Source organism: Pleurodeles waltl, chromosome 2_2 (genome assembly GCF_031143425.1).
Source record: "Pleurodeles waltl isolate 20211129_DDA chromosome 2_2, aPleWal1.hap1.20221129, whole genome shotgun sequence".
Taxonomy (NCBI): domain Eukaryota; kingdom Metazoa; phylum Chordata; class Amphibia; order Caudata; family Salamandridae; genus Pleurodeles; species Pleurodeles waltl.
The window spans coordinates 500970835-500986448 of record NC_090439.1 but is presented as its reverse complement, the minus strand read 5'-3'; the positions used below and the strand labels follow the sequence as shown (position 1 = coordinate 500986448).

At 43.8% G+C, this 15614-nt stretch overlaps 1 protein-coding gene across 3 annotated transcripts in view; it reads right to left on the bottom strand.

Annotated features, from left to right (window-relative positions):
- Nucleotides 1–15614, bottom strand: part of GREB1L (GREB1 like retinoic acid receptor coactivator) — a 444116-nt gene that overhangs the window by 363252 nt on the left and 65250 nt on the right. Inside the window, exon 2 of one of the 3 annotated variants that reach the window (XM_069219995.1) lies at nt 1951–2039. The exons of the other annotated variants lie outside the window; for them this stretch is intronic. The gene's annotated coding sequence lies outside the window, so the exon portion shown is untranslated. The remainder of the gene's footprint in view (nt 1–1950; nt 2040–15614) is intronic. 3 annotated transcript variants of the gene reach the window in all.

The following is a 15614-nucleotide window of genomic DNA, read 5'->3' as shown; positions in this document are numbered from 1 at the left end:
TTAGTATCTGTTCAAGGTGAGCTACGACAAACAAATGGCGAAATGATAGCTATGCAAGTTACCGCCTGTCACCTCTCATGTAAGCTAAGTGAGCTTACATATATAGTGCTGCTTTTACTAGGAGTGTGAACACTGCAAGATAGGGGAGTTGCAGTAATTAAAATAGTTAATATTGTACAGCGATTTTAGATATAAATGAAAACAATGGAAGAGATAGAAACCCTTGTGCTATCAACACAAGTAATCCTTCCATACTCAAGTGTTTTAGTTGACAGCCAGAAATCCAACGCAGCCAGAGTTAATGTTTCAAAACATTAATAGATCGCTCCCCAGCAGTCCATTCATCAGTTCTAAAGCCTTTGAGTAACAGTCTCCAGTTCAAATCACAATCCCGAGTACATTGAATAGGCTGTGATGTAAGCACGACGTTGGGAGTTTGTTGACGTAGAAGCACCGGCGGGCAGAAGAAGCACTGTGGAAAAGGTCTTCAATAACTCAGCTTGAACAAGTGGGGCGTCAGAATACATTTGACACACTTAAAATATTCACTGAAGTGTACAGAAACGCCGATGTGTGAGCTCTTCTGCTGTGATTGGGAAGCCACTTTTTTTTTTTTTTTCCCCGAAACCACAAGCAGTTCTTACGGTTGTATGATGGAACAACGTATGCGCCAACCACGCATGCCTGCACAAAGAGGTAGGAACAACGACTGCGTTATTACCACGAATGCCTTTACCATGCATGCCTTTACAACGATTTTTTGTTGTAAAGGCATGCCTAGTAAAGGCATGTGTGGAATGGCATATGCATGGCTGTAGCATGCCACCGCACCCCACCTTAAAACCACAACTACCTTGATCCCCCCCCACCTTAAAAACACTACCCGACCCCTCCACCCCACCCCTGAAAACAAAATTACCTCAACACCTCCCACCCACCCCGAGCCCTAAAACCTTCCCCAACCCCCTCACCCGCCCTCCCCCCAAAAAAAAAGCCTACTCCGACCCCCTCATCCCTGCCCCTAAAAACAGAACTACCCGACCACCCCACCTCCGCAAACAAAACTACCCCAACCCCTAAAAAGAAAACTACCGAATACCCCCACCCACCCTGAGCCCTAAAACCTTCCCCAACCCCCACACCCGCCCTAAAAACAACAGATCCCCAACCCTAAAAATAAAAATACCCTGCCCCTAAAAACAAAATTACCCTGACCACCACCCTAAAAACAAAACTACCCCAACCCTAAATACAAAACCCGCCCTAAAAATCAAACTACTCAACCCCCAATGCTGCCCTAATTTTTTTTTTTTTAAACGACGCCGACCCCCCACCCCTAAAAACCACTACCCCAATACACCCCACCCACCCTGAGCCCTAAAACCTGCCCGACCCCACCCTCCAAAACTAAAGGTACCCCACTCCACACCTAAAAACAAAATTACCCCGAACTCCCACCCTGTCCGGGAAACCAAACTACCCAGCCCCACCACCCCACCGTAAAAACCAAACTCCCCCTGCACCTAAAGACAAAATTACCCCACCCCTAAAAACTACCCCCCAACCCTGCCCCACTTACCTGACCGCATCCCCTCCTGATGCACTCTCCCTTTTTCTCTGCCTTAACCACGCAGGTGCGTTGTTCAGCGTGGTTAAGGCAGATAAAAAGGGAGTTGTTGTTAACGCAAGTGTGGTTCCGCTTGCGTTAACAACGTAATTGTTGTTCCGGATGTTTCCCAGTTCCTACACCCCAAACCCACAATGCAAAACCAAACAAATGTAGTTTCACCAACTAGTACATGCAGTTTCATGGCCTCTACAGAAGAAAAGTCCCTTGGGAAGTAAGCAGCTGAAAACTGCTATTTCATGATGTCATGAATTGTAAGCAAGGCACTGAATATTGGTACTCAGGAGCCTGAGCAGAAATTGATATATAAATGTAACACTTACAGTGTGGCAAGGTAAGCTGCACATGACTCGCGTCGTTTACCAGAATACACCCTGGGAACTGAGGCAGCCTTGATCATCACAGGAGATAGCTAGGAGAGAGACTTTAGGATGTCAATCAACACAGTACTGAAAGTACTAATGCACGATATTACATGCGTATGAAACGTGAATTCAATGAGAACCCTAGAATACTCTGGATCAGTCTTCAATTTGCAAAAACTAAAATGCATCCAAAATGTTAGTGGACATGTCTCTAGATCTGGTCTCTTTCAATCTAAACTCATAAGTGAGCCACACTTTCTGAGGGGAAGCAAATACTGATGTAGAAAGACCACGAAATCAGTAGTCCGCAATCAAATTCCATTGGCTTCAAAAGACCTGTTAAGGTAAACATAGGACAAGTTTGTACAGTAATAGTGCACTAGTGCTCTGTACCCTGTGAGGGAAACCAAAAAAAGGAAGATTCTTTCCCTCTTCAGCAAAGTTTAATGTAGTTAACGTTTCCTTGGTGCTTGCTTAAAGTAAAACTTAACAAACAAATCACAGGAGTAGCAAGAATAATTATGTACGTCACAGGCCATCCCCCATTCTGTGACGCACATCTTTTGCAAGGGTTGCTATGTGAACATGGTATGGTATCCGTTATTGGCAAATCTCTTTCTGATTTTAGAGTTTTTAAGCTATGAATACAAACACTGCAGCTGTTGGAATCCCTGCGGGATCAGCACAAGGAGCTCCTCTGCCTTCGCGTGTTTCAATTCGGTTGCCAGACTCTCGACCCTAGGAATGCGATGACATTCTTCCATTTGAAGTCCGCTTTCTATCTCGCACCAAAATGGGCAATTACGCCATAAACTGCAATGGCGGCGTAATTAATCATTCCCGCCGCCCAGCAGAGGGGCGGGTGTGTGTAAAAACACGTTTTACAGCATCAGTAAATTTAGCGACACCCTGCAACAAAAACGAATAAAAACGTTGGCAAGATAAATGTCCGTCATGTACACAAACCTTTCCCAATCATAGCTTGCTGATAAAAAAATCCAGTCAACGCAACTAATCCCGCTGAGTTTTAGTACCTCCCCGAGTACTACTATAAAGCACTTGAGGGGTTTTATCCAGCATAAAATACGACCCCCTCAACCCCCTTAAAGATAAACGCCCTAATAAATTGCAGTGCAAGTGCGTGTCAGTGCTAATGGCCGTATGCAGAGATGATGAGGCAGGACCAGGAGGGGAAAGGGCAAGTAAAGAGAGGGGGAGGTGGGCAGAGGGCAAGGAGAGGTCAGCTTCGGTTGGATACATGCTCAAGCGTCTCCTTGCGCACCAAACTGGGGGTTCGTTTCTTTGAAGCCGGAAAAAGGTGGAAAAGCAAAAGTTGTGGGAATGTAAACAACCCAGCGAGGAGGTCACCACTGAAATGCAGTTTGTTTCGCGTCGGCGGCCCCTTTACCCAGTTTTGTGTTTTTCGCCAACATCACTCTGCATTATGGGACTTGCAGTTTAAAGTTTCTCCATAAAAAGTAGGGGCATAATATGCAAAGGACTCTTGGTTCAATAGCCATATCAGGATAACAGCCCCTGGAGGCACAGAACCAGTTGCCAGGTACGTAAAATGGCATTCAGATGGGACATTACGACTCCATATTGAAAGGGAAAACCATGTTTCCAGTCTCGGGATTTCTATTAATACATGAAGGCATTCCTGGTGTTGCAGTCCTTGTTCCATTTAACTTGTCTATAATTCTGTATTAGATGTCTTCAATCAGGAAATCCTAGGGAAGCATGGTTGCGCCCAAGCAAAATAGCCTAACATAGTAAGCCTAGGCTTTGGTATAGTCCTCGACAGCATCTTACATGTCAAAATGCATCCTTAGGTGAGGAAAGTGCATGTGTTAAATCGGGGTGAAATGGTGAGGCTTTGTAAAGCAGAGATCAGACAGACTGATTTCCTTAACAGTCTATCGAGGCGCTATGACAGTCCATATATATATATATTTTTTTTTCATACCATAACCAATTTTTAGAACATACACATGAAAGGACCACTGTAAGGAAATATGTATTGGGGATAAAGAGCTTCCACAGGTTTGCACATAAACCTGGCATGTTCCTGGTTTGGCTGCAACCCTGTTGCGATGTGAAGGTGATCCAATCTAAAACCTGGTTATTTGCCTAAAGCTTCAACCTATGGGTAAAGTTGTGTTTAATTGTAACTGCATGTATACACGAACAACATGCTAAAGCACACTGGTGGGCAAGTAGCATGCTTGACCATAAGGGAATGTTCTGTGTGGAATGTGTTTAACTGCACTGTGATCTACAAGTAAATATTTGCAATGCAGTGCTTGCTACACCAAAGGGATGCCCTGATACTGCCTTAGGTCACAACACATAGGCGTGCAGTGGAGAAAAAGACAAGAGAACAACAGTATTTGTACGCTTAACATGAATTCCTAGCTAATTTCCTAGCACCCTTGGGAAGGCAGTGAATACTGGCAGCAACAGTTAATACAATATTACAAATTCTGTCTAACGTCCATCTATACGTGTCAAAGGAGCCACCTAAAGGTGTGTAGGGGTTACAGCAAGCCTGGGTGGGTTCGTAAACAACTTTTTTTTGCCCTCACATTTTCATCAACCATCCTCTTCTGGAATGTACTGCTCACTTGACTTGCATCTCATCACAAGCCAGACTGAAACCCAACCAGGGCTAAGAGGGCAACTTGACTGGCAAAAATATAGTGGGTCTGTAGTGCTCTTGGAGTAATAGAGATGGGGGTATGGTAAAATTAGTAGGTCTGAAGAATTGGGTCAGAGAAGGCTTTACGGGGAGGAAAGGTGTGAGAGCAAGGTCAAGGAGTAGGTGATTTGGCCCAGGCTGGACACTCTGAGATGAGAGGTCACTGTTATCGAGGGCAGGGCATCCCTAAAAGAGGGAGGGACCACAGAAGTGAAAGGATTCTATGTGGTGTGCTAGGCAGCCAAGGCAAGCCCTAGGAAAAAGGGGCCGTGGCCCCAACAGAGAAGGTCAAAAAAAGCAAAGAAAGGCAGCAGAAGGGGTGGTGGTGGGGGCACAAATCAGAGGGACCACAAACAAGAATGGTCTTTCTTTTTATCTCAGTTCTGACGTAATGCCTTACCAGCACACACCATAATTACGAGAAGAAAAAAAAACTACAATCAGATTAAAAGCTGACTATCCATAATGCAGAACCCCCCCCCCCCCTCTACTGGCAGCCGGCCAGCTACCTTTTAAGTAGCTTTCCTGCATGCAGGCCTGCTTACTAAATTAGAACATTTTGCTTTATTGAATATCCATGCACTTAAATGATAGGTGTGCACATTTTAGACAAAAATGTGTGTATTCTTTGACCTCACAGGCTGATGTTTGGTGAAAAATTATTGATCTTACCAAACTTAATTAAAATTGAAACTTAAATGATAAATCATGTGGCACTGGGAGACCTATTACTATTATCAATAACTTGGTGTTGGGCATTTTAACTATTGCTGCTATATATTACCCATATAGAGGAATTCTAAATTGACAAGGCATTTTTTACATTACTGTCTGATGTGGTCACTGATACCACACTAATAATACTAGCAGCTCAAGATGACATTCATTGAACATAAGTAGTTCTCATTACAGAAAAAGGTTGGAGGCCCGTGCCCTACAGCAACAAATGCGCTCAATTTTTCAAAGCACAAATTGAGCACAAGAACAAAACCTATTGACTTCCATTAAAGGTTTGAAGGAAAGCCTTTCCCAAGGTTAGGCATCATTATTATTTGATTCCTCGAGAACTGTGATGATGGAGTCAGGACCGAGGCTCCCGTCGCAGTGATCTGATTGGCCCTGTGTGCTGCGTCTCATGGTGGCCTGGTTGCTCCCACGAAGCGGAATCAAATTAAGAGACAGTGATGGTGACCTTTGATTCTATAAACATTAGCCATTGTAGAGCGGGCGACCTCTCTGCCCCCATAATTCAGACACCAGAAAAACGGCACAAGCAGCCAGCAGGAGGTGGCATTAATGAAATAATGAGGGCTAATTTAGATATCAAGCATCTTGCCTAAAAGAGGGGGGAGCAAACGGGGGAGCAGGTGGGGAAGCACAAGCTTGGGATCAAAGAGAATGCACTCAGACTGAAAAGCTAACATATTTCTAAATACCCAGAGGAACAGATAAAACAGCAAATATAAAAATAAAAAAAATCTATAATCTCCCTTATTTATATTGGGGTTTACAAATATACAAATATGTAAGTTGCAAATGCAGCCTCAGGTCAAAAGGCGACTTGCATGGAAAGCTGAGCACCTTGTAGAGTTTATTTGTAAGGCACATTCTTGTGTGAAATAATTCAGGCGAGTCTGGTGACCTTAGCCACCTTTACAAGCTTGTTGACACTGCTAAAATCGTGCCCCAAATTGACTCCCTTTCTCACTGAAAGACTTTAATCTCAAATCTCCCAAACTCATCCTCCTTCAGAGTACACCTCTCACATTCAACTCGATTCCTATCATTTTTGTAATCTCCAGTTTCTCTTTACCAGCCATCTGCTACCAATAACTTGCCACTCTCCACTGAATTTTAAAGAATTTGAGGAGAACCATGAGGTCATGTGATGCATAGATTTATCAATGGTGTCAAAAGGAGGAGGCGCAGTGTGATCAATCGATGTGATTAACTCCACATAGCTCATACATTTTACTCTATGGGATCTGATCAATTGTTCCTGGGGGTGTTTGTATAGATTGAAATGAGAAAGAAATACCATCCTCACATCCCGCAAAGTTCATAAGGGGTTAATGGACTTGCTTTCCACTAAAAATAAAAATTACATCTTGTAGAGAGCAATGAGAAGCTTCGAGGGCAACTGGAGTTGACTGGGAGCAGGTTCCACAACTCTGGAATACAAGATGCATAACCCCCCCCAAGATGGATTGGTAGAGCACATTGATTTCAGACACACACCATCGTTGTATCTTGAGTACTAAACAAGTGGGGCAATAACCTCTGTAATAAAAAAATAAAAAAAGGTAATAAGAAAAAAAAATGATATCTGGCAACCCTAAGGAGGCCTTTATAAACAAGTCTGAATTTTGTAAGGAAGTTAAAACAATAATCAAAGCAAACAGAGCAAGTTTGGGGGTTAGACCCCTCAAACCAAGAAGTAACTCTCGGCATTTGAGTAGCACTGTTCTCCACTATCAAAGCCTCATGCTAAGCACAAAGAAAGCTTGGCGCACAGGGCCTTACCCCTCTCCCAGAGCACTAGGGAACCGAGGGAGCCAGTAAATTCAGGTCTAGAGCCTCCGAATGCAAGAATGTTCGAATACAAAACTAACTATTGTTAACATTGGGACTACTATGGCAGGCATGTTCAGACTATTGCCAAATGGGACACAGAGGTTGCACACACCGTCAACTGAGAAGGGAACGGGAGTTTCAAATCATTAAGTAGTGCCCGTTCATATTAATGCCACTTCTACTAGGGTAGCTGATGGGTAATAAATGACTGGGAGGTTTTCACCATTATACACATCGAGAGGAGAGCCCAAGCCATTTATATCGTCTATACTCTTTGTTCCTTACTCATGGATAATTTTATGTTGCCTTTGACTCCTGCCGGCCTCTTCTCCTGGCCAGTCATCATGGTCAAGAGCTCTACTCATGGGTAAGAGCAGAAGGGGATGCCGATGGAGCCAGGGAATTCCTATGAAGTATAATAAATAACCCTGGTGGCTCAACTGCTTCCAGCACTTCCCTCACTCTTGTGGAGACCCTGCAGTCGGAAGGCAGTTGCAGGCTCTTGGACATCAAACTAGGGTACAGTAAATTAAATTGTGCACTGATGTGCTGTCAAAGCAGATCACTGCAACTGCAAAAATTGTGCCGGCCATAATAAAGTTCAGCCCTGTCTGCTCCCATCCCAAGTCAAGCAGTCCCACTGTTCCGCAAACTGCAAAGGTGAAACTACACATTTCAGAATGCAGTGAGATTGAGAAATGGAACCAAAGTGGATATGTCTATTGGGGTTCTCATGTAACTCAACTGTAAGTACCGCATCATGAAGAGCGGACAACCTTCGTATCCTAATACTTATGCTTTGCGTACTGTTTACCAGTGAAAACATAAAATGCAACCTCCCCACCTCCCCCCCCCCCCCCCCCCCCCCCCCTTCAATGCTTGGACAGACTGGAGCAGATAGTCGGGAAAGAACAGTGAAGCCAGTTCTCAGTCTGATGGGATGCAATACATTTTACGTCACAAACTTTATTACAAGTTTAAAACAAGGACTCTACTCAAGAGTCGTGGTGATAGGCGAACAAAGATAAACGTTACACCAGTCCAATTGTTTCACACAAACTCATTCCTTGTGTGCCAATGTAAAAAGCAGCAGATATTTACTATAGCTCATTGTTGCTTATTGTAGCTTGTCAGTATTTCGCAATTCCTCAGCCATCCAAGAAGAAAATAATTTATAGGACATTGCTCCTTAGTAGTAATCAAGAAAGCCAAAAATGCTCTGGATTTATTTCCTCATCTGTACAGACCTGTGTGTTTAAAACTGAGAGATTACAGATCCCAAACAATCAGCAGCTCAAGCCACAAATGGTTTCACCCCGTTAGACTTGGGCTATTCAAGCTTTCCCTTTAACACTTTGAAATAATTTTAATATGCAGTTTGTAGGACTTCTTGGTAAAGCCAGTTTCCTGAGGGTTACGGTTCAGTACTATGCCAACACCGGTGATTGCTGCTTTATCGGTCCCCTCGATACCTGTGCCTTATGCGCATGGATTCCACGGGGTAAGTGAATCATCAATGTTACTTTCTGTTCAAGTAACAACCTTACACTCCACGCCGAAGCAGATCCCCTAAAAATGTCCTTCATCCCGTAGATGTTGGAAAACAGCGAATCGCCCGTGAGGTAGTCCTGTGTAGATGATTATGGCTTCAGTTGGGCTACATTCGTCTTGGGGTACAGATGGGGCAAGAGTGTGCATTGCGAAGAGCAAGGAAAACAAGGACAGGGAAGTTCTCCACCGGGATATATTCTATGGACAGAAACACTGCAATAAAACCCCTTTTTCTAAGGCATGTACTGTGGTTCGCAGGACATAGTTCAAACCACTACAAAAGGCGCACTGACTCTCAAAGGCACAAACTGAAAGCTATAGTTACTTAAAAAAATGATGACACACCTCAATCAGACTGTAAACTCTTGGTTTTAACTTTAATAGGACATTGCCACAAAATCACAACCCAAATGAAAACTTAGTAAACTGCAATTTCTGTCATCGGATCATCTATAGAAACTTGACAGACAAATCAGCATCCTGAATTCCCTAATAAGTTCCTAACATGTGCCCAAAGTAGATTCAACTCTAATCGACCCTCAACCCGTGCAGTCAGTTAAAGCTGGCCATCCTTATTACACACTAATACAACTTCATGAAATGTTCAGTGTGCGGTAATCCACTTGTAGTTTATTGGTACTCACATTCAGCCTAAAACTGCACGAAGGCAACAAATTGTCAGACACAAACATTATAAACATTCTTCATTATTAATTACACGTCGCAATCCTTGTTTTTGATCCTGGTTTGAGGCTGTGGTTGTCCCCGCCCGGTTATGGGCTCTACAGATGCCTGGCTTCAACACGCCACCATAAATGCTTGGTGACTACCGTGGGCCCTTAGGCCAGTTCTGGGCTACAAGCACCCTGACTGGACCACTGGGTAACACTAATGCTTCTGTCCCACTGGCCCTGCTGTTTGGCATCCTAGAGCCTGGGGAGTACAATTCCTTCCCGTCAGAATGCTTGAAACCAGAGGTTCTTTAAATTCGCTACCTTTTGTCACCTTATTGCGGTACCCGCGGCACCACACACCCCTGGTTCCTCCTCCGGCCTCCAGCCCTCCCACTTCAGAGAGAGAGCATTGTAAAATTACTTAAAAGTTACAAGGCAACGCTAGCTAAAAACACATGAAATACAAGAACCAAGCCACCTAATAGATTAAATAAAACATCTTGCATGTTACCATAAAACTGTGCATTACAAAAAGAACAAATAAGATACCATCTCCTTAATGTAGGTTGTACCAAAATGAAATGTATTTCAAGTACAACTTTTTGCCCGGGGACAGGCTTTGCAGACAGAAATCCGATCTAAATCCATTTAGAAATAGCAAACATTAAGCCTCTGAACAGATGGAAGTGGCAGTCCGGTGGAAGAATCTGCACATTTAAGCTGATTTTTTGGAGAAAAAAAACATTATCCTGTAATCCTACCCAAACGTACTGAGTACAGCAGTGCTTTGGTTATGCTAATTATTATTTTTTAAACAACACATAAGTTTCCTACTTATTGTTTTACATGGTACATATACAACCCATCAACGCAGGCCTGGAATGTGTGTTGTGCCTTTAACGCTTCCCACATAAACCACTACACAAACCCTAGCCTTCCAACCTTGCCAGAGTAACCTTGTGCTCGAAGACGCCAAGTACAAGCAAAATCTTCTATCTATCATACAACCCTTTGGCTCACTCAGTCTTAAGCGCCACCACAAACAAGATCACCAAAACACGCTTAGACCTCCTCCATTCCAAATTTGCACAGAACACCAAATCGGTTTCCAAACAGGCCACCGTACAAAACCACACGCTAGCAACCACGAGCAACTATCAGAGCAGCCTCTCATTCTACCACCTAGAAGAGCAACGAGGCCTCAATACAGGTCTGATGAGCTATGGATGAATCAGAATGCGTTCTAATCTGAATGGAGAATATCTGCGCATTGTAATCATATCAATGTCACTATAACATGTTTCTTTGTTACAATGAATCAACCCCTGGGCTACTTTAAAACAATCTATGCAGACTATCAGAAAAGCACAGGTTTTACCAGATGGTCCAACCTGGTATTAACTATAGAGTTATCATTTATATATGACAGGTCAGTGAAAGAAAACGTTGGCAATAAATGTACAAATAAAGGAACTTTCACTCACATTACTACAGTGCAAAAGGTAAAACAGCACGTTATTAGAACAAAGTAGTCTAAATGACTTGAGAAAACAAGGATTATTGCCTCCCAGTTTCCAACCAAAATCACTTCACGGTAGAAGACTGATTAGGTAATAGCCAAAATGCTTAGCTTTTTTTAAACAAACCGAAATAACTCCTTGTGCTCGGTTTAAAAACTCTTTGTTTAAAACTTCTGCAGAGGACAAAGCAGCATGGCATAAGCCATATATGTAAGATATCCAGAGTGTAATATGCTTGTTATTACCACTGTTGAGGAAGAAGCGGGCAGTAGAACACCCCTAGAGGGACTTTCCTGGGTCATGACCCTCCCCCACGGTCAGCACCGTCTATAAAAGAGCATATTACCCTCTGCAGATCTGCGGTCTCAGGATCCGCGGCGCACTCTACTGATGGTGGAAGCGAGTGACCGAACCTCTGGCAATAATTCAGAAAAGAAGAAAAGCCGTAGGACTCCAGTTTCCCCTTTCTTAGCCTATTTATTTACAGCAATGTGACAAACACCAACGCGTTTCAACTCTCAGCCTTGCTCATGGTCAATGAGTCCTTCGTTTGTTTGAGTATTTATAGTCATTCCCCATAATGAGGGATTATGGGACATGCATATATATATATATATATATATATATATATATATATATATATATATATATATATATATATATATATATATATATATATATTATACTCATATTAAAATCCATCCAGTTTGCATCCGCATATAACTTAACCATCTTATCAATGGGATCCTTGACTGATCACATAATATGTATTATAACATGTCTGTCATGGGCGAACCTCCTTTCCTGGGCAGCATGTGAGGTTTGGAAAGCTCCAGTCTCGGCTTAGTGCCAAAACCCAGCTCCAGCATGTCCTTTCAGCAGGTGTCATGTTTGTATCCCTACAATAATATTGATGTGAATAGTACGTTGCCAGACTGGACACATTTTGTTACAATCATGGTGTCTGACTACGCACTCTTCAATAATATTATCATTAATGTCATCATATGATCCATTTTTAATCTATATATAATGCAGATATACTGTGGTTACTATCATTACACATATATTCCCTTATTATGTAATCATGTATCTATATATTTATTACTTTAGTCCTACTGTGCAAGAAGAAGAAAAAAAAACTCTCTCAAAAGCTTTACTCTGTCTCAACATCACCCAATACCTCTATGAATCTATCCTCTATCTACAATCTATGATTTATCTCAAATCCATTCTACTACTATGATCTCCCAAACAACCCTACTATATTCTTCCCTCATGTATCTCTCCTTTAACTCATTCCAAACCTCTTTTTACTACTATGATCTCCCTAATCCCTTTCTACAGACTCTTCCCTCCTCCATACCTCCTTTACTCATCCCAAACCTCATCTTGTTACTATGATCTCCCAGTTAACACTTCTGGATTCTTCCCTCCTCTATACCTCCATTATTCTGTTCAGTCCAAATAACAGACTCACATCCTCCGCCCAAAATAAATCATACCTCCCTATACAAATTCTGTAATCCTATTCCCGTATACTAATCCACTACTAATCCTTTTGGGTTCCGGAGTAGTGTGCAACTCATCAAAAAGCGATATGACTCCTCGTCAGGGGAAGTAAGCGCTACATAAATACAATTACAATATACTCTGTCTTATATATATGATAGAGTACCTTTTCTTATTACATGTCACCAAGCAGTTCCATGGCCATGTGGGGGAACAATACTGAAGGTCAAGTTTCTTTATAAATTCATAGAATTATGAGCGGACTTGCAATGCCCTTACATAAAGTGGTAGAGGGTAGATTATCCCTCCTACTAACTACATGGTCACATCTCCCAGCCGTTTCACAAACCTCTTAAATCCTTGGTATCTTGCCCTCTTACATGAAAGAGCTAGTGTGGTTGCCAGCATGTAGAATAAAAGCAAAATCGCATTGTCAAATTAAACACGCATGTAGGGATATGCCTATTTTGACATGGTTACCCCTCCTCCCACTTCTTGCTTGGTATCTGATGTAATTTCGTCTGAGAGTGCATGGATTTCATGCCAACTAGGTCCCCAGTGCCAGATGTCTTTCCCAAAACTGCACAGTTGTTTCCCTAATTGGCCAAACCTTTAGCATTCCCTAGTAAATGGGACCTCTGGTACCTAGGGCCTGGGGTACTAAAGAGGGTTCTTAAGGGCTGCAGCACAAATTGTGCCACCCTAAAGTACCCCTCACCAAGTACATGATAGACTGTCATTGCAGGTTGAGTGTCTTGGTGCAGACAAAAGTGAAAACACAACATGGCACACAGCCTGTGTTCCATGTCCCCAACACTGCATGTAATATATGTAAGTCACCCCCCTACCAGGCCTTACAGCTTTAAGGCAGGGTGCACTATATTACATATGAGGGCATATCTGCATGAGCAGATATGCCCCTGCTATGTCTTTGTCGCTTCTCAGACATAGTACATCACCAGGGAAGGCATTTTAAACACAGGTGCTGGACACTGGTCAATACGAGTGCCCAAGTAACATGATGGCTTCACTGACGATATGGATGTTTGGTGTCAAACATCTTGTATTGGTGAATCCTCGCTGATGCCAGTGTTGGACTTACCAAAACATGCACCCTGAGGGCACCTTAAAGATGCCCCCTGAAATCCTACCAGCCTCTGGTGTGCTCGCTGACGAGTTTCTGCCAGCCTGCCACCGAGACACCATTCTGGACCACTACAGTGTGAGCCCACTGCGCTCAGGAGGTCCAGAACAAAAGCCTGTCCGGGAAGAGGGTGTAACACCCCCTCCCACAGGATGACCTGCTGATTAGTCCTTCCTAAGGCAGCACGCCTCAAAGGGCTGCTGCCTTTGAAATGTGAATCTGCCCCCCCCTCACAGCAGAGAAAGACACCCCCCACCCCCCAGTTCAGAGCCAATATGACACCTGGACAAGCGGGAAAATTAGCTAGTCAGGTAGGCTAGTACCACCACTAAGGTGGGCTACTGTGAGGTGGACACAATTTTTAAGAAGTAGCCATCGTAGTGGTGGCAAACTTAGAACTTCTGGGACAGGGTTATTCCCACTTCCCACAGGAAGTGGGCATATAGGGGGCATAGCAACCCCAAGGGTCAGTAGCCCATTGGTTACCACCCTACACACTCCTAGTGCCCCTAAATTCAGTATTTAGGGGTGCCCCCGGCACCAGCAAAGCAGATCCTGACGACCTAAGAAGACAAAGGACACCGAAGAGCCAAAATAGGAGAAAAGAAGCAGCTGACCTGGTACCAACCCCCACAAGCCTGTTGGTATCCCTCGTCGAAATCTGCACCAAAGTTGCCTCCTCTTGTAGCTGTGACTCCAGAAACCTGGGAGGACTGCCTGCCTTCAAGAAAGACTCAAGACCTCCAGTGAACAGCAGACCTGTTCTCTAAAAATCTCTAAAGAAGGGATTCTGAAGCATCTGGAACTGCCAAGACCGACACCTGAAGTCACCACTGCACCCATCTCCAACCCGAGGTGAAGTGGACCACCACTGCCAACAAGGCTCCCCAGAGTTAGAGTCCAATGTGGTTTCACCTTTCCGGGACTCCCCCAAGTCACATGCAGCCTCTGTCCACAGGGCACCTCTCCCGCGGCCTCTGTGGAGAGAGAAACCCAACACCTAAAAAACCACTGCACCCGTCGCCTCCGGCCCGATTTGAAGTGGACCCTTAGTGTCAATGAAGTCCCCCAGCTCTCCTGAGCTAGAGTTCACTGTGGCCGTCCTGGACTCCTTGACAACGCCTGCAGCCTCACACCACAGGACCCCCTCAACCACGAGTGCTCCTGGACACAGAAACTCAAAACCAAAGGACATCTCTGCACCCGTAGCACCTGACCCAGTAAGTAGGCGGACAAAGGTCCACCTACATCCCCGAGCACCCTACATTTGTAACCTGCCTGTTGGTTGTCCTCGACTCGCCTCCTAGCAAGAGCCTGCAGCCTATTTTTTCTACGGAGACTGATCGCCATTGAAATACACTGGGCACCTGACGTCGTACTACAACTCTGCACCTGGCCACCCCAGTGCTACCTAGAGTGACAGGATGGTGTGGTCCTGTCTCCTTGCCCAATACTCACCTTAAATCTCAGAGATTGGTCCGGTAAGTCTGCATTCAGTACCTGATTGCAAAAATTGTTTGTCCTCCCATAGGATAACATTGCAGAATTCAGAAATTGCAATGTCCACTTTTTAAAGTGAAAAGAATTCCTATTTAAAAACGTACTTACCTGAACGATTTTTCTCAGATGCCTAAACATGTGTAAATATACTTGCTATTTTTAGAAATTGGTGTGGATCTCCTTGAGTCATGTGTCTCATTTTTTACTACTGTGCATAGTTGTAGATGTCTTGCACTCCTCTCTGTTAAGCCTAAGGCTGCTCGACCACACTACTCCTAAATAGAGCACTTTGGGATTGTGTAGCAAGCCCTGTCCAGTTACTGGGGAACCCCTGGGCCCTTTACACAATACTCACATACCACATAAACGGCCAGCTTCCTACAACACCCAAAACGTACACACACACAAAGTATTACCGATTTAAAAACACACATACTCTTAGGACTGTA